The sequence below is a fragment of the Lethenteron reissneri genome, chromosome 37, assembly GCF_015708825.2.
Source record: "Lethenteron reissneri isolate LAM-NWPU_2019-01 chromosome 37, ASM1570882v1, whole genome shotgun sequence".
Lineage (NCBI taxonomy): Eukaryota > Metazoa > Chordata > Hyperoartia > Petromyzontiformes > Petromyzontidae > Lethenteron > Lethenteron reissneri.
In genome coordinates this window covers 10,348,223-10,374,120 of record NC_083815.1, presented here as the reverse complement: position 1 = coordinate 10,374,120, position 25,898 = coordinate 10,348,223, and the positions used below count along the sequence as shown (strand labels likewise).

General features: G+C 43.9%; 1 protein-coding gene across 4 annotated transcripts in view; it reads right to left on the bottom strand.

The window, feature by feature from the left end:
• The window catches only part of LOC133351440 (SH3 and multiple ankyrin repeat domains protein 3-like), a 631,852-nt gene that overhangs the window by 110,279 nt on the left and 495,675 nt on the right, over window positions 1–25,898 (bottom strand). The gene's annotated exons all lie outside the window — the stretch shown is intronic.

Below are 25,898 nucleotides of genomic sequence, written 5' to 3'. Positions count from 1 at the left end.
TATTCCTCCACAACAGTACACGACGAGTTTTTTTTCTTTTTGTACAGAATATTGCTGCTTTGTGCTGAATGGGCCCCACTGTGTTGGTGGTGGAGCCCCGCTTGTCACGTGAGTATTCATGTCATGAGGCCGCTGATGAGACCCAAAGACGTGAAAACCGGTGCCGAGTTTGTTCGCGAGGGGAAATACTGCCGGATAGAATGTCGTGTGAAGATCGTCAGCAGGATGATGGACTCAACATATTTTTTCATTGTAGAGAGAGAGAGAGGCACAAATCTGCTTATTCATATGCCTACAACAGAATCAGTATTTAGAATGCATGAGGAATGCGATTACTTGTGAAGACGTCGAGTTGGGGCAAGTTATATAAAGGTAAAAAAAATGTAAGCATGTCGCCAAAAGCAAATAAATAAAATAATATTGATAAAGTCTCGAGGTACAAATTGTACAGGTAAAATCCCACACCTGCGATTAGCACGGATGGCTACGTACGGTGCAAAAGAAGATCAGCATACATACATACATTCCTCATATGCAAAGTCCCTTTATTTAGTTTAAAATGTCGGCTTTTGCGACCAATATCCATCATAAAGCTTTTTTTTTGGTAAAATGCCGTAAATATAAATGTGTCGTTAAACCTGCCACCACCCGACACAGCCAATTAGCAAGGTTTTATCACGTAAACAATTAGCCTGCATAGACTGTTCGGGCCCATTTGTGTTCGAAAGCACCTATTGAGGTCGGCTGGGTTCACACATGGTGATGGGAAAGCACCCCGCAACACTCGGTCGACTGTGTCAACCCAATTCTGGTGTTGACAACACCCAACTGTGCACTCGTTTTAGGATAAGTAGGCCCTAGGGAAGGCACGGACCAGATTCAGACAGGAACCGCCACTCCTGTTGTGCACAGACAGTCAAGGTTCAAAGCCATGCTGTTCAAGATGTGATCCGCCACCCACCTCACAAACGAGGACACGCTATAACGTGCGCACACAGATTGCGTGCGCTGTATGTGCTCTGCGTGTTTTCACAGCATCGAATATGGACACTTAGCAGTAATTAAATACTGCATTATTTTATTCGTGACGGGGTAAAGTGTGGCTTCCACATCCCCCTACGTAGCTCCAATTTGTGGCAGAATTCGAACGCAATTTAAATGCACCTTCAATAGCAAGAGCAAATGAGACCCATTGCATACACGTAACTTTCCACGGTACACCGCTGCATACCTAGACCAAACTTAAGAATACATATATATAAAACGTTGCAATTGTCACTTTAAGTGCCAAGTTTTGCTCACAACTGGTAAAGCACAGCCAGCATCCTCATCTCTCCGACACAATTTTCCCGTCGATTCACCTCAATTAAGCCCTGCCGTGATGCCCCTTGCCACCCGCTCCCTGAGCACATTTTCCGCTCCCCAAGCTGTCACAAATGTGTTCCCTCGGAGAGGCCGCATCCCAGAGCGCACAGAGCAAACTCAACATTTCGGAACATTTTCTGCAGATATCAGACACTTTGCTAATAGAACCATTAAGCTCTGCTCCCTCCCCGACGCTGGAACGGAGCGATAACATTGTTGTTGAGTATTTTTTAAATAAAAAAATAAATATTTTGTCCGATGGCTCAAGCTGCGGGACATTACCAAAATGCTGCTTTTTCACTGTTGAGTAGCAGCAGAGTGGTCAACACGCTCGCCGCTGAGTCAGTGTGCACCCGGAGTTAGCGGTTCGAATCCCAGAACAGCCCGGTAATGTCCCACAAGCGTGCGAGTTCAATCGCAAGAGTGAGCCGTCGGGCGCCAGAATCACAACACAGAATTTAAATTGAACATGTAGGCATAATAGAGGTTGTTTTGGGTTAGATTGCGTAAATATATTTACCTCTATTATGGATAATATTGGTCGCGAAAGCCTAAGTGTTAAACTGAACACGTAGGCTTTCGCGACCAATATTATGCATGATAAAAATTATTTTGGGTTAAATCGTGTAAATATAAATGTGTCGTTAACCAACCATCACCGGACACAGCCAATTAGTAAGGTTCGTCATGTCAGCAAAACGTGTCAATTAGTTACTGCTGGACTTCAGCACACACACCGGTGTGTTGGAGAATAAACCCACATTTACAATTTTGGGTACCGTGACATTTCGCTTTATTAGGCGATTGTGCCCGATTAACTTTTAATAGGATTTCAAATTTGAGCCGATGCTTTTCGTTGGCTGTTATTAGAGGCCTGGAGTCGTCACGTGACGACTAGACCCATCGTTATTCTGGGATTGATGGAAAAAAGTAATTATTTGTGGCAAGCCCATAACGGCCGTGGCTCTAGTGAGAGACTGGTATCTATCAAGGGCATGATAACTTCTCATACCACTGGCTCAGGGCTGCCAAAGAAGATTATGACCACCACAATGTTTCATTTGAACAAATAAGCAATGATAATCATTCTACATGCAACAGAATTACAACCGATTGCTTCTGCACAAAGTTAAAGTTGCTATGAAGAAGGGCCCTTGTCTGAAACGTCACTTGCTATATGCTTTGACTTTGAATGCCACAGTGTTACTGATGAATGCGTTGATATTTTTTGTATGATTTGTTATGCTCTTGTGTACCAATGCCAATGCAGTTATCACCAAAAAATGTATGTTATAGCAACTTACGTCATTTTGGTAGTCATGCACGCAAAACCCAGGGATCCTATAAAGATGGCAGCACCTAGTGTGATACCAACTTGCCAGGCCAAGATGTCATTCCAATGAAGAGGTTGAGCAAGTAGGTTTGTAATATACGCTCACTCGAATTTCAGTGATTTTTCTGAGCACTCTTTTTTTTTCCACGGAACAAACATTACCCAAAAAGGAACTGGTCAAACATTCCAAAGCAGAACCATCTGTAAAATGAATATTTTAATTCCGCGAGGTTTCTTTCTCCTGGGTAAGTAAAATAATAAATAATATCGAAATATATAAATATATGAATCTCTCTGCCAAATGTATATATTTCCTTTTCAGGGACATTTGTTTAAATATCCCTTCCCTTTCTCGTTTTGCAAGCGACACAGTGCAATCATTAATATCTCCTGACACAGCAACTGGACTCACTGACGTCAGAACGTCCTGATTGGATGACCTTTGGATCAATACAAGTCTTTGTAAAAGCTATTCTGATTTCAGTGTCAGCGTGTGACATATGCGGGGCTATTTTGGGTGTCACTCTTAATCTGCCAGTGTGCAAGGACTGACTTTAAAATTCGAATGAATTCATTTTGTTGCAACGAGTTCTCTGCGTTTCTCCTTTAACTCCTCAGCTCGTGTGCAAGTGTAGGAGGATTACTTCATCGCAGGAACATGACAGATGGCGGTGGAATTGGGGGGCCTTCGTCCGGAAGTAGATTGATCTTGGCTGATGATGATTCATTTTGGCACTGCTGTGCTATTAATGACTACTTCTTCAGTGTCACAATTTGCATGGCAATGAAGGAATTGCATCAGCACAAGCCGTGCGTACGTAGCCAACCGAGCGAATCGGAGGTGCCAATTCAATGCCTGACCAAACTAAAACTGATTATTTTAATTAAAATTATTTACGTAATGCGATTCATACAAAATATAGGCTTGTGATATATATTCAGTGTAATGGAGTAAATTCAAGTGTATGAAAAAGACAATAAATAGGAAACAGTAGAAACATAAACAGACAACAATGAGGAAAAAAAAACTATTTTGCATTGCGACAACTCCTGGGATCGTGGGACGTGTAACCGGGGAGATGGGGGAGAAATTTTCTTTGGCTCACGGCAATTACAGAAGCTTCCCGAGCCAAACGCCACCGCCTCCGTTGCAGCAAAGACGCCCGTGGCTTCAGTGTCCCCGACGAGGCTCACCCATACAGGTGGCAAAAGACAGGGCGCTCCTCGGGCACAGCTGCCTCATTGACGCGGAGGCAGCCACTGACCAGCCACCAAGCAGTCGACGCACCAATTGCGTTGTTTGTCCTCGAATACCAGCGGTCACAAGATGACGCGATTATCGCAACGTCACCACCACCCCAGCGTACAGCATGCATTAGGTCCCCGATTTAAAGTCATCTGCCATTCTAGCAAAAATTGCGAAGGTGTTTGGGCGAAGTTACGTGCACGCGTTCGTCCGTATGAGTGTACATGTTCACGTACTGCTTAAGTGTTGATGAACATGCATGTATTGTGGCTATGCCTGCACATGTTTACATTATTGGTTCATTTTGGATTTCATTTTTTCAGATATTTAATGTTCAGATTTGATCGATGAAAAAAATGTTAAATTAAATAAATGTAAAATAATAATATTATTATTTAATAAATTTTCTTTCTACGTGACTTTACCGAAATAACCGAAGCGTAATCTCCTGCAGTCACGAAAGCCTCGAATCTAGTTTGTTAAATCTAGCTTCTGGTGAAAAAAGGCATTTCAACTGCTAATTTATGTGGCTGACGCAAGCTGCTTCGGATTCCATGTTCTATATTTGTAATTATGTCTATTACATTTTGAATGGCTCTCACGTTTTTTTTTGCTGAATTTAAACACCTGGACGAAAAGCAAGTGACATCACTTCCTGTGTCATCACATCTTCAGAGCATCTTAAAATATGTATCTAGGCCCCACTGTTTAATATTTTTATGGCTTAACCAGAAAAACAGGAACACATCCCAGCTATAAATATATCACACAAAACACACGTGATACTGTGCATCTGAATATTTACAGTGCATGAAGTCAAGTCACAGTGTCGCCTCGATCAAACGAGCAACGGGGTGGCACCCCTGATGCAGTGGAGGAAATTCCACATTATCATGACAAAAAGGTCATTCTCTCCAAAGGAAAACCCACTGTTTGCTATGCACACACTTAAAACGAATAACGTACAAGCAGTAAAAAAAAATACCTTACGGCAGATTTAAACCCTGAGCAATCAAAGCCACTTATTCCATGCAGTCCCTACTTGCTCATCCCATAATCTATGCACATTCTAACCGTGAAGTCACTCTCTATATTCTTCAAGCCTTTATTCTTGAGAGCGCAGCATTTCACGAAGCGCGCTCTGTCGTAGCACATCTCCTCAAGGGACACCAAGCAGCCAAATCTCAATTTGAGACGCTGAACTTTTACAACCAAGGCGCGCTGTGGAAACGGCATGCAATGATCGTTTCTTGAGAAAAAATTTGTCTCTGATATATCTGGATGGCTTCATGGACAAATCTTTGATGGTAGTCCGAAGATTTGCAGAGTACCTTGGTCTCGGAAAAAACAATACCGTGCGAGCCCACTAAGTTATAACAAGGATCATCCACTGCAGAGGTATTGGTTCTGCCGTGTTTCAAATCTGTCTTGTGTTCGCAAACACGGTCCGAGACATGTCGTTTCGTTTCCCCAATGTAACTGCTGCCGCAGACACCACTTAGTTTGTAGACACCAGGGTATCGCGTGTCAGGAATGACATCCTTTACAGATGGGATCAAATCACGGATTTTGTGCACTGTATTGAATCGGACCTGGATCTTGTGTTTGTTTAAGATTTTGTAAATCTTTTTGGTAACACCTGCTATGTATGGCAAGGTGATGGTTTTGATTGGGTCCTCAGATGGTGGTCGCCCCATGGTTGGGGATACAGCTTTGCGGATTGTGTGGTCTGAGTATCCATTCATCTTGAGGGATTGGTGTACGTGCTCCAGTTCACTGGCTAGGTGGCGCTGGTCAAAGATGCACCGGGCCCTATGGTGTAGTGTTTTGATGAGGGAGTTCTTCTGGTCCGGATGGTGGTGGGAGTCAGGCTTTAGATAGGAATCCGTGTGGGTGGCTTTCCTGTAGACGGAATGTCCCAACGAGCCATCAGGCCTCTTCTCGATCAAAACATCCAGGAATGGTAGCTTGCCATCATTTTCCACTTCCATGGTGAATTTGATGGATGGGTGTATGGAATTTATGTGGTTGAATAACTGGTTCAGTGCTGGCTGGCCATGTGGCCAGATGACGAAAGTGTCATCTACGCATCTCTTCCACAGGGAAGGACGTAGGGTGGATGTCAGGATGGCATCTGTTTCAAATTTCTCCATGAAAACATTCGCTGCCACTGGTGATGAAAGAGAACCCATAGGGGTACCTTCATTTTGTGTTTAGAATGTACCATTACAGATGAAGTAAGTGTTGGTGAGGCAATGCCTCACCAAAGTTGGGACATCAGGATTTAGTCCCTGTTGGACCAAGTCTTCAATGATTGCTATGGTGTCAGGTACAGGTACCTTGTTGAACAGAGAGACTACATCGAAGCTGACAAGAAAATCATCTGGAGACAGTGAAATGTCCATGATTAGAGAAACCAAGTGAGCTGAGTTAAATACTGCTGAGGTGGTCTTGCCCGTGAATGGAAGCAGGGTCTCAGACAGAAATCAGGCCAGTTTGTAGGTAGGTGAGTTGATGGTAGAAACGATATCATCACTAATTCGACTTCTATAATCGAATCGACCAAGCATCTCTCTCTAAAACCTTCGGCTGCTAGACCACCCAGATTTTATGGTCTTCCAAAAATCCATAAAGAAGGTACTCCACTCCATCCTATCGTTTCTACCATCAAAGTCGTAGCTTCCAAGTCGTAGCTTCCATTCTTCCCTGCCATTTGGCTGTTATCTCCGACTCACTGAGTTGCATTGCCCTGTTAGGTGCCTCTGCATTAACGGGCTGGGGGCTTACGAACATGGCCGCCTCTGCTCCCTTAGCCTCGATGTATCGATGGTTCTGGCTGTGTGATGGGCTGTGTGTCTCACCGGCGCGACCACCGTTGCAGTGGTTATCTTGCGTTGACGCGCTTGCCTCTCACAGCGCAGTTGGCAGCGCCGCAGTTTGTGTTACACATAGACATGACATTAACTTACTAATCCCCCTAATCTCTCTGCCTAATCTCTCCCATCAACATATTGCCAATCACCCATTAACACTGCTGTTGTGCGCATATGCTGGGACAATACTCTTATGCGGCTACGGAAGCTCATTTCATGCTAATCTCTCTCCCTAATCTCCCCCATTAACATAACTGACGTGCTTGCGTCCGGGGATGGAATTCCTTTCCAGCTCAGACCCCACTTGCTTGCCCATCGCCACGTAAATAACCTCTTGTTGTAACAGCTCTCTCGCTGGTTCAGCAGTTCCACTGCTGGATTATTATTTTTTTCCGTCTGAGGACGACCACTTGTGTTGCGATCGAAACGTCGTGATTTTATTTTTTCTACCTACGTGACTTTACAGAAAGAACCAAAGAGTATGGATTCCTGCAATCACGAAAGCTTCAAAACCATCATCTCTCTATTCCATACAAAAGGGACACATTAAGTCAGTCCACACGTTGCTGTACTGCGTTCTGCTGGCAAGCCAGGGTATTGCATCTCGATTCCCACGCGAAGCGGAGTCTCGCAAAACGTTGTCATTTGCCGGGTGATCCACCAACCCTCACTGCCTCCACGGCAGAGGTCGCAACCGGGTACCCGTTACCCGTACCCTACCCGATACCCGGCTACCCGTACCCGGCCGGGTACGGGTACGGGTACCCGTTTGCGACCCTGGTGCGGCCGGGTACGGGTAGGCCGTGAGTCACTGGTGAGTAACCGTTTGTCACGCATTTCCCAACGTCTTGTCTCTTCTCACAATTCAAGTTCCTAGAATCAACTCACCCGCGCCTGCAACATGGCTTCATCCCAGAGGTCGCAATCGGGTACCCGATACCCGTACCCTACCCGTACCCGGCCAGGTACGGGTAGAGTACGGGTACGGCCGGGTACGGGTACGGGTACCCGTTTGCGACCCTGGTGCGGCCGGGTACGGGTACGGGTAAGAAATCAAAACCCGTTTGCGACGTCTGCTCCACGGTGCTGGACTACAGGCCACATGCACAGCCAGCACCGCCCAAGGTGGCACTATTCTGCTAAAAGTGTTGATGTCACTGTGGATGTTGCCGTTGATGTTATTAATGATGGTACTGTTTAGTGTTCATCTTCTTGGTCCTTTCGGTAAAGTCACGTAAAAGGGAAATAATAAAATAATAAAAATAAACATAATAAAATAATTCTCACGACGTTTCGGCCACAACGCAAACAGCCGTCCTCAGGTGAAGAACAGGTCTGAAACCCCCCGCCCACCTCCTACGCATTCCACAAGTAATGACTACTCCCATATCTGCATTTCCCATAAATATGCTAAATTCCTCTTGATATGCAAATTATTTTGTCAAGGCGCTCTTCCCCCTCCAACCCAGCTTAAATATACGCTCCAAGCCTGGTGGTGTTTCATTCAGACGCTGTCTTTCCGACAGACCTGTTCTTCACCTAAGGACGGCTGCTTGCGTTGTGGCCGAAACGTCGTGAGGATTATTTTATTATGTTTTATTTTTATTATTTTATTATTTCCCTTATACAGTACGTGACTTTACCGAAAGAACCAAGAAGATGAATCCCTGCAGTCACGAAAGCTTTAAATCGAAATTTTACTGTTTAGTGTTGTTTGATATATCATAAGTCAACATTAACCGACGAACCACTTAGCCAGCTTGCATGAGGCCAGCGATTCATTCCCGACAACAAGCTGCCCAATAATATATTCCATCTGCTGTGAAGCAGATGCTGAATACCCTCAAAACCCGTTATTTGCACCATAAGGCTGATGTCAAAGTGAAAATTGCTAAAATTGCAAATTGGGAAAAGTAAAAGTGTTGATGCTTAAAAACGCATTGGAGCGGTTGCTCATCTCCTTTGGGAAACCCTGGGCTAGTGATACAAATTTCGCATTCGCATGACAGGGACCAGGTTATGAAATGAATGAGAAGACAAATAATAACTGCCCCAATAAAATGAGGGTCTTGATTTTAAGTCAATAAAAAGTGCTCAGTTTATTCAATTAAACATTTTACCTTTTTTATTGATAAAATAATGTTTTCGTGAGGTTGATAATGTGTGACCTCTTTCTTTGCTTAATTAAATTAACATTTGATCAACTGCAAATGTGAACAGATTTTATAGTGTCTATTTTGCAAAGGCACATGCTGTATTTAAGATTCAATTTTGTTTAATTCAAACATACTTTCACACTATAATAAGCAACACAATGGCCTTCTACGTATTTATGACTGACATGATCATTACCACCCAAGACAGTTGGTAGTGCTGGGTCACAGCTGCAGGCGTTATATCAACACCCACGATATATTACATCCACGACTAAGCAACAGCAGCGTTGAATTGCGCTAGTGTTGCTGTGTATTTACAATAGCTGTCCCATTGCCTGAGAAGCGGCAAGTGATTCTGCGATATATAATGCTTTGCATTTTTTAACACAAGATTTTACAGAATACCTTTTCAAAGTGTTAGTCAAAATAGTTGTATAGACTGGTCCTAACCATGCGAAAGTGGACTGCTTCTGTGGCTCAGGGATATCAACATAGATTAACACTACTCGTGGTCCTATTGGCTGCTGGATATGTACAATATGAGCACTACCCTGTGTTCCTATTGGCTATTGAATATTTACAAAGAGCACTACCCGTGTTCCTATTAGCTATTGAATATTTACAAAGAGCACTACCCGTGTTTCTATTGGCTATTGAATATTTACAAAGAGCACTACCCGTGTTTCTATTGGCTATTGAATATTTACAAAGAGCACTACCCGTGTTTCTATTGGCTGCTGAATATTTACAAAGAGCACTACCCATGTTTCTATTGGCTGCTGAATATTTACAAAGAGCACTACCCGTGTTTCTATTGGCTATTGAATATTTACAAAGAGCACTACCCGTGTTTCTATTGGCTGCTGAATATTTACAAAAAGCACTACCCGTGTTTCTATTGGCTATTGAATATTTACAAAGAGCACTACCCGTGTTCCTATTGGCTATTGAATATTTACAAAGAGCACTACCCGTGTTTCTATTGGCTGCTGAATATTTACAAAAAGCACTACCCGTGTTTCTATTGGCTATTGAATATTTACAAAGAGCACTACCCGTGTTCCTATTGGCTATTGAATATTTACAAAGAGCACTACCCGTGTTTCTATTGGTTGCTGACTATGTACAATATGATCACGACCTGTGCTCCTATTGGCTGCTGAATATGTACAATATTTTGTCATTGCTAAATCCAGGTACAGTACTATATTGCCTTTACTTGTAAATCGGGTTTTCCAAGCATTTATTGATTACACCATCGAAATAATGGGCAATACAGATACAAAACTGTTAACATACATTTAGGGCACGACTTATTGCTATGCCCGGTAAGCAGTGTCGGTGTCCATCCTTCCAGCCATTCGAGGACATTTAACTTTTTTACAAACAATACGACACACCGTCAACTGATGGTTTATATAACTTGCCGCGCTAAATGCCAATTTACCATATTCATAATTAAAAACCGTTGCACATTAATGTTATTATTGGTGCATGTGCTTCTTAATGCATGGATGTGGGCATAAGCGTGTGAGCCTAATGGAATAGAGCCTTAATTTTATATACATATAGGCTCTTACGACCAATATTATGATTCATAATTGGTATATTTTTGGTTTCGATCATTGTGTAGGTATGTCAATTTATTTTACCTATAACCCTTCCCCACCCAACAGAGCCAATCAAATCAAGTTATCACGTGAACATTGATTCGCCGGAATTTTGAAAAGCAAGGGATTTTTTTTTGCTTTTTATTACTAAATACCTCCACGACCTAACCCAAAAGAGACTAATTATGGAATCGGAAAAGAGGTTTCCTTGATTGATCGGATGGCCATCTTTGGATTTTCTTGTACAGGCATAAGCCGGTGATTTAAGAACAACATTTGTCCCGGGGCAGCAGTCTCTTTCTCCCCCCTCCCGCCCTCCCGCCCCCACTCCATTTATTCCAATTGTGATATTGGCACCATGTCATGAGATGAAGAATCAATTCGTAAGTCTTTGCAGACCAGAGTGTGACCCCCCCAGCGCATGTCCGAGAACGTCAGTGGGAAGAGATTCTTTCAAGAGAAACTTCACCCCAAAAAAAACCTTAAATTTGCCTTTTTTTAATCCTCAACAGTAAGATTTGTTGCACTTTCCAGCTGAAATTGTTAAGCCACAGCAAAAAAACAATTATAGATGAGAACCCATGATGCTAGGCACCTCCGATTATCACGGTTCAATATGTATGGTGCAAAAGAAGTTCAACATACATACATCTGCAATTGCCGACTCAATTCTTTGATCACTGTTCCACCCAGCTACCTCAAATTAAGTACTTTAATGCAATACTCTGCTTCTACGCTACACACAGATTCCAACAAATGCTCAACATTGGAATTGGTAACGAATCCCATTGCAGAACCTTCCAGAAAAAGAGTCTAGAGGCTCATCAAGGTTTTCCTGGGTAAATCCAGGAAATTGTCATAATAATAAGTATCATATATTGGCTGATGGTGCTGAGAGGTGGAAAGATCGACTCAATCAGAAGGCCTAAGGCTGTAAGTTCAAATCCCACTCAGGGGCTTACTCAGCTCACAATCCACTCTATCTGGGGTCAATGAACTAAGCAGGATTTAGTAAGAGGTTACAACAGTGGTTATTCTACAGAGAGACTGGGCACGTCGTGTCTGTTCAGCCAATACCAGTCACGTTGTATTTTTAGTTTTTAAATATGGGAAGAAAGGACACAACCCGGAGGAAACAGATAAAGAATGGGGGAAGCAAGAAATAGATTCCACACAGGAAGGCGCCTGTATAGGGAATCGTACCCAGGAAAAATGTTCTGTGAGGCATAAGTGTTACCACTGTACCATGTTAGCCATGGCCGGGAATCAAACCTAGGTCACCGGATTCGTAGGGGAGTGCACTAACCATGACGCCACTGCTCCACCCTGGTATCGTATGAATAATGTCCTCTGACATTTGTATCCATCCTACAACAATAGCACGCTTTGAAACAATAGGGCACCTTGACAATAGTGCGTCCCATTGTGTTTCCTTGGCTTCACAATGCGGTGAATGCTCACGCTACTCATTTTCTGGCAATCTAGCAATTGCATCGCTTCAAGTCAAAAGTGTCTCCCTGCTTCAAATGAGCGTTTGTCATCCTTATTTAAAACCGTGGTCATTCTGCGCATCTTGCAAAATTTCGTCAATTAACGTTCTAACGGGAATCCTAGCTAATGTCAAATGTATCCAATTTCAGCGCTGGGTTTAATCTCAGGACATGCGGGGCTGCGCAATACGGGCAACACCCCCCCCCCCCCCCCGTCGCTTCTTAATAAGTATTCAAATGCAGTCGTGGATAATTCCCATTAATTATAAAAGGTCACTTGAAACATTCCAGGCATTCCAGGAAAGGAAAGGGGGGGGAGAAAAACACCTCTGCAATCAATAAAGGCTTAGGCTCTGACCTTACACTGAGCAAAATTAAATTAGGATAGCGCGCGGTGCCAGCATCATCCGCCGTGTTATTAACACATTCGCATCAAATTTGGTTTCTGCCTCTGTTCGATGTTGAGCGACCGATGGTTTAACCCCCCCCCCCCCACAACGGCAGCCCCCGCACCGACTGCTGCTGCCGATGACGCGCGTGACCTTGAGGCTCGCCGATGGCGGCGCGAGGCGTCGAGGCACGTGGGGGGCGGGGCGAGGGCGGTGTGACGTCACGTCACGTGACCCGTTCTCTGCAGTGTGACGGCAACTCGCCGCGTTAACCCCTTGCCGCGTGCTTCATCGCGGGAGACGGGAGAGTCCTCTTGCGTGGAACGAGAGTTTTTTTATTTGTGCCCGCGGGGGGTAGCGGGGGGGGTTGGAACGTGCCCATGCTCCCCGCTGTTTCAGGACACGAACTAAGTGAGCAACTGCGTTAATCATAATAATTGCGTCTCCGTCCGCTGCGCGGGTCACGTCGGCTGCGATTACCCGCGTGCAGTCGTCGAGCCGAGTGCAAACGCTTCGTTTCGTGCGTTGCGTACACCCGAGACGTTTCGGAACGCTGCGGTCGTACTTGCTTGTGTGGACGTGACGCTTCCGTGACCAGATCGCACAGAACGCGCTGCTGATGCTTGTCACATCTCAGAAGCGAAGCGGGGGTGGGGGTTCAGCCTGCATAGCGCTTGCGCGGGTGACCACGGTGAGCAAAAAACCGGGTTTAATAGGCGTTGCGCGCGGTAGGTGGCAGTGCAGCAAAAAACTATTTTTTGTTCTGCACTGACCAGCGTGGTGAAGTATGGTCAAAATATCCTTCACGGCCCCGAAGAGCCCCCTCGTTCAACAGTGGGTTGACAAAAACACGCCGTGCGTGAACATTAAGGAATAAAGGCGGAAGACACTTTCACATTTATTGCACCTTACAATTGACTATACGTATGCACTGTAATGGGCTAACAGTTTATGAAGACAGATTATAAGCTATTGAATTAACAAAAAAATGGCCATTGAACAAACTATTCCATTGTTATGTATTCGACAGTTCCAAAGTGGCACGTATTTGCAGGAAATGTATGTTTGTCCCGTGACTTCCTGCTAGACCTTTGGCAGTTTACATTGCCTCAGGTGCACCTAGCCTGGCACGAGCTCCGTAGTAACGTCTTCGCCACACGGTGGCGAACGGTGGTTGTTGCGTGGAGGGGAGCCACAGAGGTTAACATTCGTGTGATACAAACCCAACAACCCGAGTTTGATTCCAGTTGCAGCTAATATAGGAATCAGAATGTGACTTGAACCTCAACTGGGTCAGCTCAACCTTGATGTGTGAACATTAGCAAAAGCATTGGGGAGACAAAGGTGCTAGCCCATTGCTCGTTTGAACAAAGAGACACTTTGATATGTGACTTCAACTGTGATATGTAAAATTACTAACATTAACGTTACACCTTTCATGAGACAAACTGTGTCACTCTCACAACCAAATTTAGCAATCGTGAGAATTGCGAAAATTAGAAATTAAATACACCATTAATTTGAACCTATTCCCAACATCATTGGGGCAACATCCTGGATGTCAGAATACTAAATCCAGATTGTCAGAATAACCATGTCAACTTGACCTGGCTTCTTAAATAGATGTTATGTTCCTGTGAGGTCATTTGACATTTTAATTCATTCGACCTGTGTCGGGTCTTCACGATACAATTTTAGCCAGATCTTTACACATGCAGGTATGTACAGTAATCCCTCGTTTATCGCAGTTAATGGGGACCGGAACCCCTCGCGATAGGTGAAAATCCGCGAAGTAGGATTGGCCCCCTAGGAATTTCCGTATATGTGTGTGTGGGTTCCAGAATGTTTAAAATATGTATATTTATACTTTATATATATATTTTACTTAAATCTATTTAATTATAAAACCTTAATATTATACATTCACTCTCTCTCTCTCTCTCATACGATACGTATTATGGTGTTCTACACTCACCAATGACAGTAGTATCTTGAGACTTGACTCCAGTAATGACGACGACGACAATGACGATGACAATGACGACGATGACAGACCTGTGCAGTTCGATGAATGTGATGATGAATGATGATGATGGTGTTACTGCACAGGTATAATGAGGCCTTTAAATCAGTTCGAAAAATCCGCGATGCACTGAGGCCGCGAAACTTGAACCGCGAAGTGGCGAGGGATTACTGTATATAGAACTTTTTTCGCACCGTACGTAGCCAACCGTAATAATCGGTGGTATGGGGGGGGGGATAAACTAAACACAAAAAGCAGTTCTAAAATACAAAACAAACAGTTTACGTGGCCTCACAGATACATCTAGTTATTAATCGTAATATTTGGTCGCCAAAACCTTATGTGTCCAGTTAGTATCAGTCTGTTGTAGCAGAAGTCACTAGAAGCAAGAGGCCTTCAGGCTGAGACTGTCTGTGTCCTGTGCTCTGCGCTACCAGAAGCCGCTGGAAGAAAGAGGCCGTCACCCCTAAACACTACCCAGTTGATATCATTGCCCAGGTCGACGTAGCCCTTTATGGTTTGGGACACATTACAGCAGACGTGGCAAGATCGGAAATCGCTGCAATCCACAACATCAGTAAAGATGAGCGCTTTGAGCTGTCTCAATTAAACAAGAGAGATGACATCGTGATTCTCTCAGCCGACAAGGACAATGTCACAGTCATCATGGACAAAACCACATACAATAACAAAATTCAATGATGGTAGCTAGACCAAAATCAAAAGAATATCCCACCAACCGCCTCGTTACGAAAACCAACAATATCATCACTGTTTCGACATCTTTGATCGAACCAACCAAGCCCTTTTCCGTAAAACCTTCTGCTGCTAGACCACCCAGATTTTATGGCTTACCAAAAATCCATAAAGAAAGGACAACCCTTTCTTCCTATCATCTCCACCATTGACTCACCCACCTACAAACTGACCCGATTTCTGTCAGAGACCTTACAACCATTCACTGGTAAGACCACCTCAGCTGTACTCAACTCAGCTCACTTGATATCGTTAATTAAAGACATCTCACTATCTCCAGGTGATTTTCTCGTTAGTTTCGATGTGGTCTCTTTGTTTACCAAAGTTCCTGTGCTTGACACCATTGCAATCATTGAAGACTTGGTCCAACAAGGACTGCATGCTGATGTACTGGCCCTGGTGAGACACTGCCTCACCAACACTTACTTCACCTGGAATGTAACATTCTACAAACAAGTTGAAGGTACCCCAATGGAATCTCCCTTATCTCCAGTTGTAGCCAATGTTTTCATGGAACATTTTGAGACAGATGACATCCAGGCATCCACTCTACATCTGTCTTTGTGGAAGAGGTATGCAGATGACACGTTTGTCATCTGGTCACATGGCCGACCAGCTCTGAACCAATTCCTCAATAACATCAATTCCATACACCAGCCATCAAATTCACCATGGAGGTGGAATAGGATGGCAAGTTACCATTCGTGGATGTTTTAATTGAAAAGAGACCAGATGGCTCAATGTAACACTCTGTCTACAGGAAAGCCACCCATACAGATGCCTACCTAAAACCTGACTCCCACCACCATCCATCCCAGAAGAATCCCCTCATCAAAACTCCACACCATAGAGCTCGATGGATTTCCGACCGTCATCACCTAGCCAGTGAACTGGAACACTAACACCAAGCTCTCAAGATGAATGGATGTTCAGACCACACAATCCGTAAAGCGATCACCCCAACCGTTGGGAAAGAACCCTCTGAGGACCCAATCAAAATCATCACCTTGCCATACATAGCAGGGGACACTAAAAAAAAATCCAAAATCATGTGCAAACACAAAATCCAGGTTCAATTTAGCACAGTACATCAGATTCGTGATCTGATCCCATCTGTGAAGGATGTGATTCCTGACATGCAATACCCCGGCGTCTACAAACGAATCTGTGTCTGCGGCAGTAGTTACATTGGGGAAACTAAGCGACATGTCTCGGACTGTGTTCGTGGACATAAGCAGATCTGAAACACGGTAGGACCAATACCTCGGCCGTGGCTGATCATTGTTTGAATGTGGTGGGCTCACACGAAATTGATTTCTCTAAGACGAAGGTACTTTGCAAGCCCACTGGCTATTAACAAAGATTCGTTCATGAAGCCATCCATATATATAGACACAGACAGAATTTCAACCGAGAAGATGGGTACAAACAGAGCAATCATTGGAACGACATTATTAGCCAGTTTAAGTCATAACTGGCTGTGATGTTTCCATCCTATCTTCCAATGTTAGTAGTTATTTTCGACTCTCTGGTTTTACACTAACAGGTTAAGTGTCTTTACATTAACAGGTTAAATATCTCACTAACACAGCCACCATTGCTCGTTTTCCTGGATGTGGCAGTAGAACTGCGATCTTACATTGACATGCTAATCTCTCACAATACAATTGTAGAGGAGTAAAATGGGGACGTGACGTCAGGTGTGCCGTTGAGTGCGATGACGTCACGTCTCCTAGGGTACTTAAGGGATACCTCGTGACGTAAGCGGGGTCATTGTGGGAACGGGTAGAGTAAGCAGGGTGAAGAGGGAACCAGGGGTAGAGAGAGGGATCGAATAGGGAGTCTGGGGAGAAGCCGGTGGTAGCCGTAGAGGTGCTTCTCTCTCCGCTCGGTGGAGTCGGCAGAGTTCACGATCCGACACGAGAGAGAGAGACCGGAGCTAGCCGGCAGGGACCCGGACTCAGAGTAGGACCCCTAGCCCCTGGGAGTTGTGTACCCTTGTGTAATATTGATTAGCTTTAATAAACCCTGGCGGAAGCCCATAACTTACCTCTGTCTCCGAGTGCGTCCGTCGGAACTTCTCTACACAATGGCCACGTCCGCAGCTTCGTCGTCGTGGAGGTAGCTCTCCGATCTTTCATTGACATGCAAATTTCTCACTTTAACATCACTAGCCCCGCCCACTTCGCTTATGACCCTTGGGCTACACACATTACAAACCTTTAAAACATCCTGCCTCAGCAGCTTTCCCGCTATTTTTTTCTCCTGATGACGATTGCTTGTGTTGCGATCGAAACGTCGTAGTTTTTTGTTATATATTTTTGTTATTTTCTTTGAACCTATCTACATGACTTTACCGAAAGATCCAAGAATATGAATAGGCCTTGAGGCTACGACTGCTTGTGTCCTGTGCTAAAAGGCTCGCTCGCGCCTTGTCCATGCAACACCCTGCCTCTTTGCGCCTCAGCTCCCACTCGTTGTCGCAGGTACACAGCGGGCTCCACCGCTTCTCCCTGTAGTGATCCTATCTTCGGGTGGCTGCATTGCTCGTCCTAAGTAGCCGACGATCGTCAATATTGTTTAGAATTCTTCATTTCACAGCAGATGTCGCAATGTGCATTCTAACAAATAATAATACTTAAATATACATCAACTTTTAACCAGTAATATATTGATAAGGGTTTAAAAGATGCATTTTGTATAACTTGTGCAAAACAAAATTAAAACAAGATGCAACATGAATGAAATTAAAATAGAAAATATATTCAGCCGAGCGTTGCTAAGGCAAGAGTGCTAAACTTGGCAACTGTGAGTTCAAACCACTGCGAGTTCGTATCGTGGTTGGACATCCACTGATCTCATCGTTCTCGTACGGTCGATACAAATTATTACCACTTTGGGAATGGTCCAGCAGTTGTTGAGGCTGACTCCCACCATGGGAATGGGGAATTTCCACCACATTCCTTTGGCCACCAAAGGATAAGATCACCAACTCCATGGTTATTTGCTTTTTTTAAGGTAACAAACATAATTTTAAAAAATATTCTACTTGGATACGGGTTAAAGGTGTATCTCTGCAATTCCCAGCTCACACCCTTGCTGGTGGAAGGACCTAGAGAGCCCCTCTGCAGGGTATTTGGCCTACTCTATCACTCTGTCGAGCCATCTTGGAAGAGGTGGCAGATCCAAAACTTATTTTACAATGCCAACACAAATATACATGCTGTCAGATTCATATTTTAGATGAATTCACTTCAGTATGTCCCGAGGCACATGGTACAACAAACCTCAGTGTTTCTATGGTGGTGGGAGAGCCTTTCCCCGAAGAAAACTCACTCCTGCTATTATGCCACAGAGTGGTGCCTAGCTTGTTAACCATGCAGAGATAATGGACCGAGTTGAACCTCAGCTGGGACTTTAACTCACGACCTTCTGACTGGCTGGAGTTGCCGATTATTTCAACGATTGCAACTGCGTTCCCGAGCCTCCGCGACGGGAATGGGCAGTCTCTTAAAAACGACCTCCGAGAAGCCACAGGACTCTCCGAAGGTCAAAATAGGTGCTTGTTCTAAGGTTCTTTGGGCACTTGATCTGTCGACAGGGCGAGTGGTGGGTGGGATGTTGTAATCTTAGCCGAACATCCCCTTGGGATTTTGGGCCGCGAAGTGAAAAAAAAAGACTCCTCCGGTTTTAATTGTCTCGTCTGTCATATGAAACGTCCACACGATGCGACAAATACAATCACGGAACTGAGACAGCGCGCGTGGAATTAGTGCAGATGCTGCAACAGCTATTAAAATCGATACGTGGCTGTGACCAGCGCAACCTTAAGGGCATGCTGATTCTTGTCATTCATTTTGATAGCGACCACTTAACCTTCGCGTTATTTTGCTCTCACAATCACAGGATTACTGCGATGAGCATTGCAAAGTCTAAGCATTAAAGCCGTTATAGATTCCACAATGTAAATTCCTGCATTCACACAATAATATCTTAGGCGAATTACCAAAGCACATCATTTGGAATGAGAGACCCCGTGATTCAGTCATATACGTAGGACAATGCGTGCCAATGCTCTCTCCAAATGCGTAAGCTTGAATGTTACTCACCGTTGTACTAAAGGGAAGTAACAATTGATTTAAGTAATATGATGAATGTAGGGTCCTCTGTCAGACCATTGCTGGTTGAAGGCCCCCCATACCACGTTGGTCATTGGGGGTTTCAACCATACTTCACCACTCAGTGCAGGTGGGTGAAATGAAGGGCGGGGGGGGTATCAGATATTACTGGCCACTGATATTAACCATGGTTGGGAATAAAACGCAGGCATGTGGATTCTTAGCGCAGTGCGATAACCACCGCGCCACTACTCCGCTGAATGGAACAATAGTTGAATTGCAATACATTCCCTTGAATGTATACGTTTAGCCTCCATAGGCTCTCACCTCATTAAGAGGGGCATTTATATAATGCTGAATTGTGGGTATTACATAGGTGTATAATAATAATAATATTTACTTTGCCTACAGAGAAGCATGAGCACCTCTCAGGACGTATATTTAAGGTGTCTGCAGCTTTGATTACAATTCACATTTGAACTTAATTTGGATGTCAGAATCGTTATTTATACTGGATGAATCTGATGGGCGATGAAGCTCTTTTTCACAGATGTCCAGTAAAGGGTGTGAGCTTCATGCTGGCATTTATACAGTGCGATGTCGTAGCCATGAATGAACGAATACAAGCATGGGATATTCATACAGCAATTAATCATACAATTATTTCACATGTTTATTTCTGGTTAGGCACATCGGAGCGTCAATTCTCTTTTTTCAGAAGGGTCCAGCATTTTAATTTTAAGCCAATTATTCAATGAGTGTGAAAGAATGTAGAGTAACTGAAGACAACTCAACTATTGGCATAACCCACTTGCTGTACTGATTCTCCTGGCCTACCTCGCAGCTCAGTGATCGCAGGAGTCTAACAGCACACGGTGATCACTACATGATCCACCACTGTCTCCGAATTTTTGTATTACAGGCGAGGGCCATAAAACCATGACACGAACTCCGGTCATCCTCGCAGCGGCTTTTGGCTGGTCATCGAACAACGACGGCCACCGTATCGATCGCTTTCAGATGCACTTCTGCAGACATCTGGAACGCTCTTCATTCCGATAAGAGGAAGCCACCAGAGCTGTGCACTTTTACATCGAGATAGAAAACTTATTTCTCTAGAACTGCTTTGTGTGTTTCGTTTGTTGTCCTTCCCCCGCACCTTTGATGAGCATGGTTGTCTAAGTACGGTGCGGAAGAAGTCCAACATACATATGTGTGCAGACACTGCCCTTCAGATGTTGCAAGCGACTACCACTTTGTGTCGATGGCATAGACCTGGGGTCCTCAAACTACGGCCCGCGGGCCACATGCGGCCCGCCGAGGACATTTATCCGGCCCGCCGGGTGTTTTTGCCGCCGCTGCCTGTCTGTTACTTATTTTCTACATGAGAAGGACGGTCATTGGTGGAAGAGGGAGAGGGGGCGGCCGCCGCCGATTGGCTGGCCGGCTGAAGCGCTGGATCATGGGAATTGTAGTCCGGCCGCAATCAAGCTTCAGGCAGTGGGAGGAACCGAACAGCGCAGCCGGACTACTACTCCTCCTCCCAGGACTCAGAGGAAGCCAGGGCATGTGGGAGGGGCCGGCTGCACTGTGAACAAAACTGCAGGTGTAATTAACTTTTTAATGGCACCCGCACCAGTGTGAGCCTGGGGTAAAAGCGGAGTTCCCCCAATCAGACTGCATTGATGGGCAGTGCAGTCTGTATGTCTCTGTGTGGGCAAAGTTATTGCTGGTATATTGTTTTTGTAGCGCTGTATATATATTGGTATTTTACTAATAGCAATTTTGACTCCCTAGGAAACAATGATGTCAAGAAAGAGAAAAATTGACTCGGAATGTAGGATATTCAAAGAACAGTGGACTTATGATTACTTTTTCATGCAGTACAAGGAAAGAGCTGTGTGTCTGATATGCCAGAATATAGTGTCTGTGTTCAAAGAATACAATTTACGTCGACACTATGAAACTCAACATAAAGATACATATGATTGTTTGGTCGGAGAAGTGAGAAAAGATAAAAAATTAAAACTGAAAAATACATTAACAACTCAGCAAAATACTTTTGTGAAGCAGAAGCAGCTAAATATTTCATCACTGCGAGCAAGTTTTCAAGTTGCCAAGCTAATAGCGTGCACTGGCAGACCATTCGTGGAGGGAGAATTTGTTAAAGAATGCCTTCTTTCTGTTGCCAAAGAGATGTGTCCAGAGAAGGCCGATTTATTTAGTACAGTGAGTCTTTCAGGACCTACAATTACACGGAGAATTGAAGAAATGGGAGACAATTTGCATCAGCATTTTCAAAACTCGTGATTCTGTACAACTTCTAATTTTTATTCGTGGGACGAATGACTATTTCGAAGTCACAGAAGAGCTTGCTGCACTGCAAAGCATCAAAGGGACAACTACAGGAGAGGATATCTATGAACAGGTTTGCCAAACTGTGAATGGTTTGGAGCTGAACTGGGCTAAACTAGCCAGTGTGACAACTGATGGTGCTCCTAGCATGGTGGGGTCTAAGAAAGGAGTAATTGCTCGCATTAACCAAGAGATGGACAAACAACCATTTTCATCCAATAGCCATACACTGTCTCATCCACCAACAAGCGCTGTGTAGTAAATCACTGAAGTGGGACTCTGTTATGAAAATTGTGGTATCTTGTGTTAACTTCATTAGAGCTACGTAGAAGGGAAGTAATAAAATAATAAAAATAAAACATAATAAAAAGAATTCTCACGACGTTTCGGCCACAACGCAAGCAGCCGTCCTCAGGTGAAAACCAGGTCTGTCGACGCGACAGCGTCTGAACGAAACAGCACACGAGCTTGGAGCATATATATATATAAGCTGGGCGCCTTGACAACGGAATTTGCATATCAAGAGGAATTTAGCATATTTATGGAAAATGCAGGAATGTGATTAGTACTACATATGCCCGTGCATTATGCAGGACTAGCAGTATCAAAGAGAGGGAAGGAGTATTAATGCTACCCCTCCCTTTGATGCTGCTAATCCTGCATAATGCACGGGCATATGTAGTACTAATCACATTCCTGCATTTCCCATATCCCCTCCCTTTGATGCTGCTAGTCCTGCATAATGCACGGGCATATGTAGTACTAATTACATTCCTGCATTTCCCATAAATATGCTAAATTCCTCTTGATATGCAAATTCTTTTGTCAAGGCGCCCTTTCCCCCCCCCCCTTCCAACCCAGCTTATATATATATATATGCTCCAAGCTCGTGTGCTGTTTCATTCAGACGCTGTCGTCTCGACAGACCTGGTTTTCACCTGAGGACGGCTGCTTGCGTTATGGCCGAAACGTCGTGAGATTTATTTTATTATGTTTTATTTTTATTATTTTATTACTTCCCTTCTACGTGACTTTACCGAAAGAACCAAGAAGATGAATCCCTGCAGTCACGAAAGCTTTAAATCGAAATTCATTAGAGCTCATGCACTAAACCACAGACAATTTCAGGAATTTCTGTCTGAGCTAAATGTTGACTATGAAGATGTTCTGTACCACACAGAAGTCCGTTGGCTGAGTCGAGGGAGAGTTTTGAAACGTTTCTATGACTTACTTCCACAGATTTTCTGCTTTCAAAAAACAAAGAAGTACCAGAGCTCAATGATGCAGAATGGAAATGGCACCTTGCCTTTCTGACAGATGTAACAGAGCTACTCAACAGTTTCAATGTGCAACTTCAAGGAAAGGGGAAGCTCATCTGTGATATGCAATCACATGTCAAAGCATTTGAAGTAAAATTAGGCCTCCTCATCAAACAAGTGAAGGAGGACAACTTCTGCCATCTCCCCACAACTCAAAATCTGTTAGCGGAAAAACCATTGGTTGTATTCCCAAACAAAACATGTGTGGATTCACTGGAAAAATTGCAAAAGGAGTTCCAATTTAGATTTAAAGAGCTTCATCTCCATGAACAGGACATACAGCTTTTCCGTAACCCATTTTCTATTGACATTGAAAATGTGGATACAATTTACCAAATGGAACTGGCTGAACTGCAGAATTGTGACTCTCTGAAAGACGCATTCAAGTCAAGCAGCCTTCATAATTTCTATGCATCTCTCTCCTCTGAGACATATCCTCATCTCAGGAACCATGCACTCAAAATGGCAACCATCTTTGGCAGCACTTATGTCTGTGAACAGACTTTTTCCAGAATGAAACATTTGAAATCTCCAACCAGATCTAGACTAACGGATGCACACTTGCATCACTTGTTACGACAAGCAGTGACAAATATGGAACCGGACATTGACCATCTCATTAGCCAAAAGCAGGCCCATAGTTCCCATTGAAATACTGGCAAGTTTGTTGATTTAACTAAATATTGTATTTGTTCCCGTTTTGTTTCTTTACTTCAAAATAAGATATATGCAGTGTGCATAGGAATTTGTTCATAGTTTTTTTTAACTATAGTCCGGCCCTCCAACGGTCTGAGGGACAGTGAACTGGCCCCCTGTTTAAAAAGTTTGAGGACCCCTGGCATAGACGGTCCATGCTGAGCTTTCAAAGTGCATTAATACATGTTTTAAATATGTACGTCTCGCTCTCTCTCTCTCTCACTTTCTGTTCCGGTAACGTGATGCCGCAGGTGCGCTTTGCTGGCAACGGCGATGCTGGCGTACGCTGCTTAGAGCAACGCTGCGGGCAAGGTCGTGGTCTGAAACTCGAGTCGGCAAACAGAAGTGCAGCAGCCACTGACATGGCAATATCAAATGCCATTCATTTGCATTATTAATGCAAAGATATCTGCTTTTTCAAACAATATTTTTGGGATCGGTTAGACCACCCCGACTCTTTCTCAAGGGTGTTTCCATGTCTCGTGATGTGCACAGTCCACTAAAGATGCTTTTTACTCCTCGGTCCAGTGTTGTAACTTGTGGTGGTTATCATCGTGGGGTCATCAGAGCCAATGCTATTGAGGCCAGTACACTTTGTATGTATGTACGTGTATGTGTGTTGAACTTCTTTCGCACCGTACGTTGCCAGCCGTGCTAATCGGAGGTTCGTGGGAAGGACAATTGACTAAGGCAGGGCAAGGACAATAATTTACAGTAATTACAACTAGCATCATCAGACGACAACTCTAGCTGTCGCCTGATGATGGCAATTGTAATTACTTGCAAAACGTCGTACTCGATTTGTACATGTTGTGGGTTTACTCTGCAACACACCGATGTGCTCTACTAGTAAAGAATTGGCACGTTTTGTTTACGTGACAAACCTTACTAATTGGCTGTGTCGTTGTGGTGGCGGCTTTAACCGCGCAATTATATGTACGCGATCTAACCTAAAAACTTCTATTATGGGCATTTAGAGTACTTGGGTTCCTCTGCTAGATCCCATAGCTGGTGCAAAGTTGACACTCAGCTGCCAGTGTCTGCTCCACGGTATTACTTTACAAAAAACTGGAATCTCTGTGTTTAAATACATAGACGGCTACCAATCTGAGATGCATTTTCAAAAAGAGCTTACCCCATGTGAATGTTTTACGAATAACCTAATTTTCTGCAACTCTATTCATCATCATCATGATCGTAATTTACAAAATGCATAAGCCAGCGATGAAAAAAAAGCATTGATTATAACGCCTTTATAATAAAACTCTCCATTATCCACGTGTGGATTATCCGGGGTACAGATTAACTATGCTCGTGGAAAAATTTACACAAGTAAAGAATAAAACCATGTTGTTTGATCCAGGAACGTGTTCGTTTCTTTTATGTCTGCCGGTTATATTATCTTATTAGCTGCGCCTACACTCGTGACTCCAGGACTGATTAATTTATATACCTGATATATAATTTATGTTTAATTTTCCTGCACCTCCGATTAGCATGGTTGGCTACGTGCGGTGCGAAAGAAGATCAACATACACACATACGTAACAACAAAACACGACACATTGCATGTCTATACCTCCATTCTTCCATGTAAGTGAAGAACACATACATTTTTGAAGCCTGCTTTGCATCTGATTTACTTAATCCGAGCCTTCACTTCCCCTATTATCCTGGATGACCGAGGGTTGACCGTACTGTATATTTAATTAATGCAACCGTAATATTAAGATGTAACAAAAATGTCAAACGGAGGCGACATATATTAAAGCAATACTGTTGGATTTAAGACACAAATCAAAAATAGCTAACACCTAAAGGATTGGCCAAGCACTTTCATAAATAAACATGGTCTTCAGGGCGGCCAAGGATTTAGCTTCTATCAGCTCCAGGAGACGATCAGTCCACGCACACACATGGGGTTTACGGTATAAAAGCATATAGTTAGATTAACTGAGCTCACCATCCCTCTGGGGGTCAAGAGAATTAGTGCCATTTCTTTGGCAGTCAGCAGTGGTCGTCCAATGGAGACACTGGGCCCTCCCACCACAGGGGTGTGAGATTTCTGCCCGCTGGCTTCAGGGCTACCAATAACGATGAGCAGCACCCATGACAATTTGAGTTAAGGAGACAGATTGATGGCTAAGCCAGAATACAAAATGTAAGATT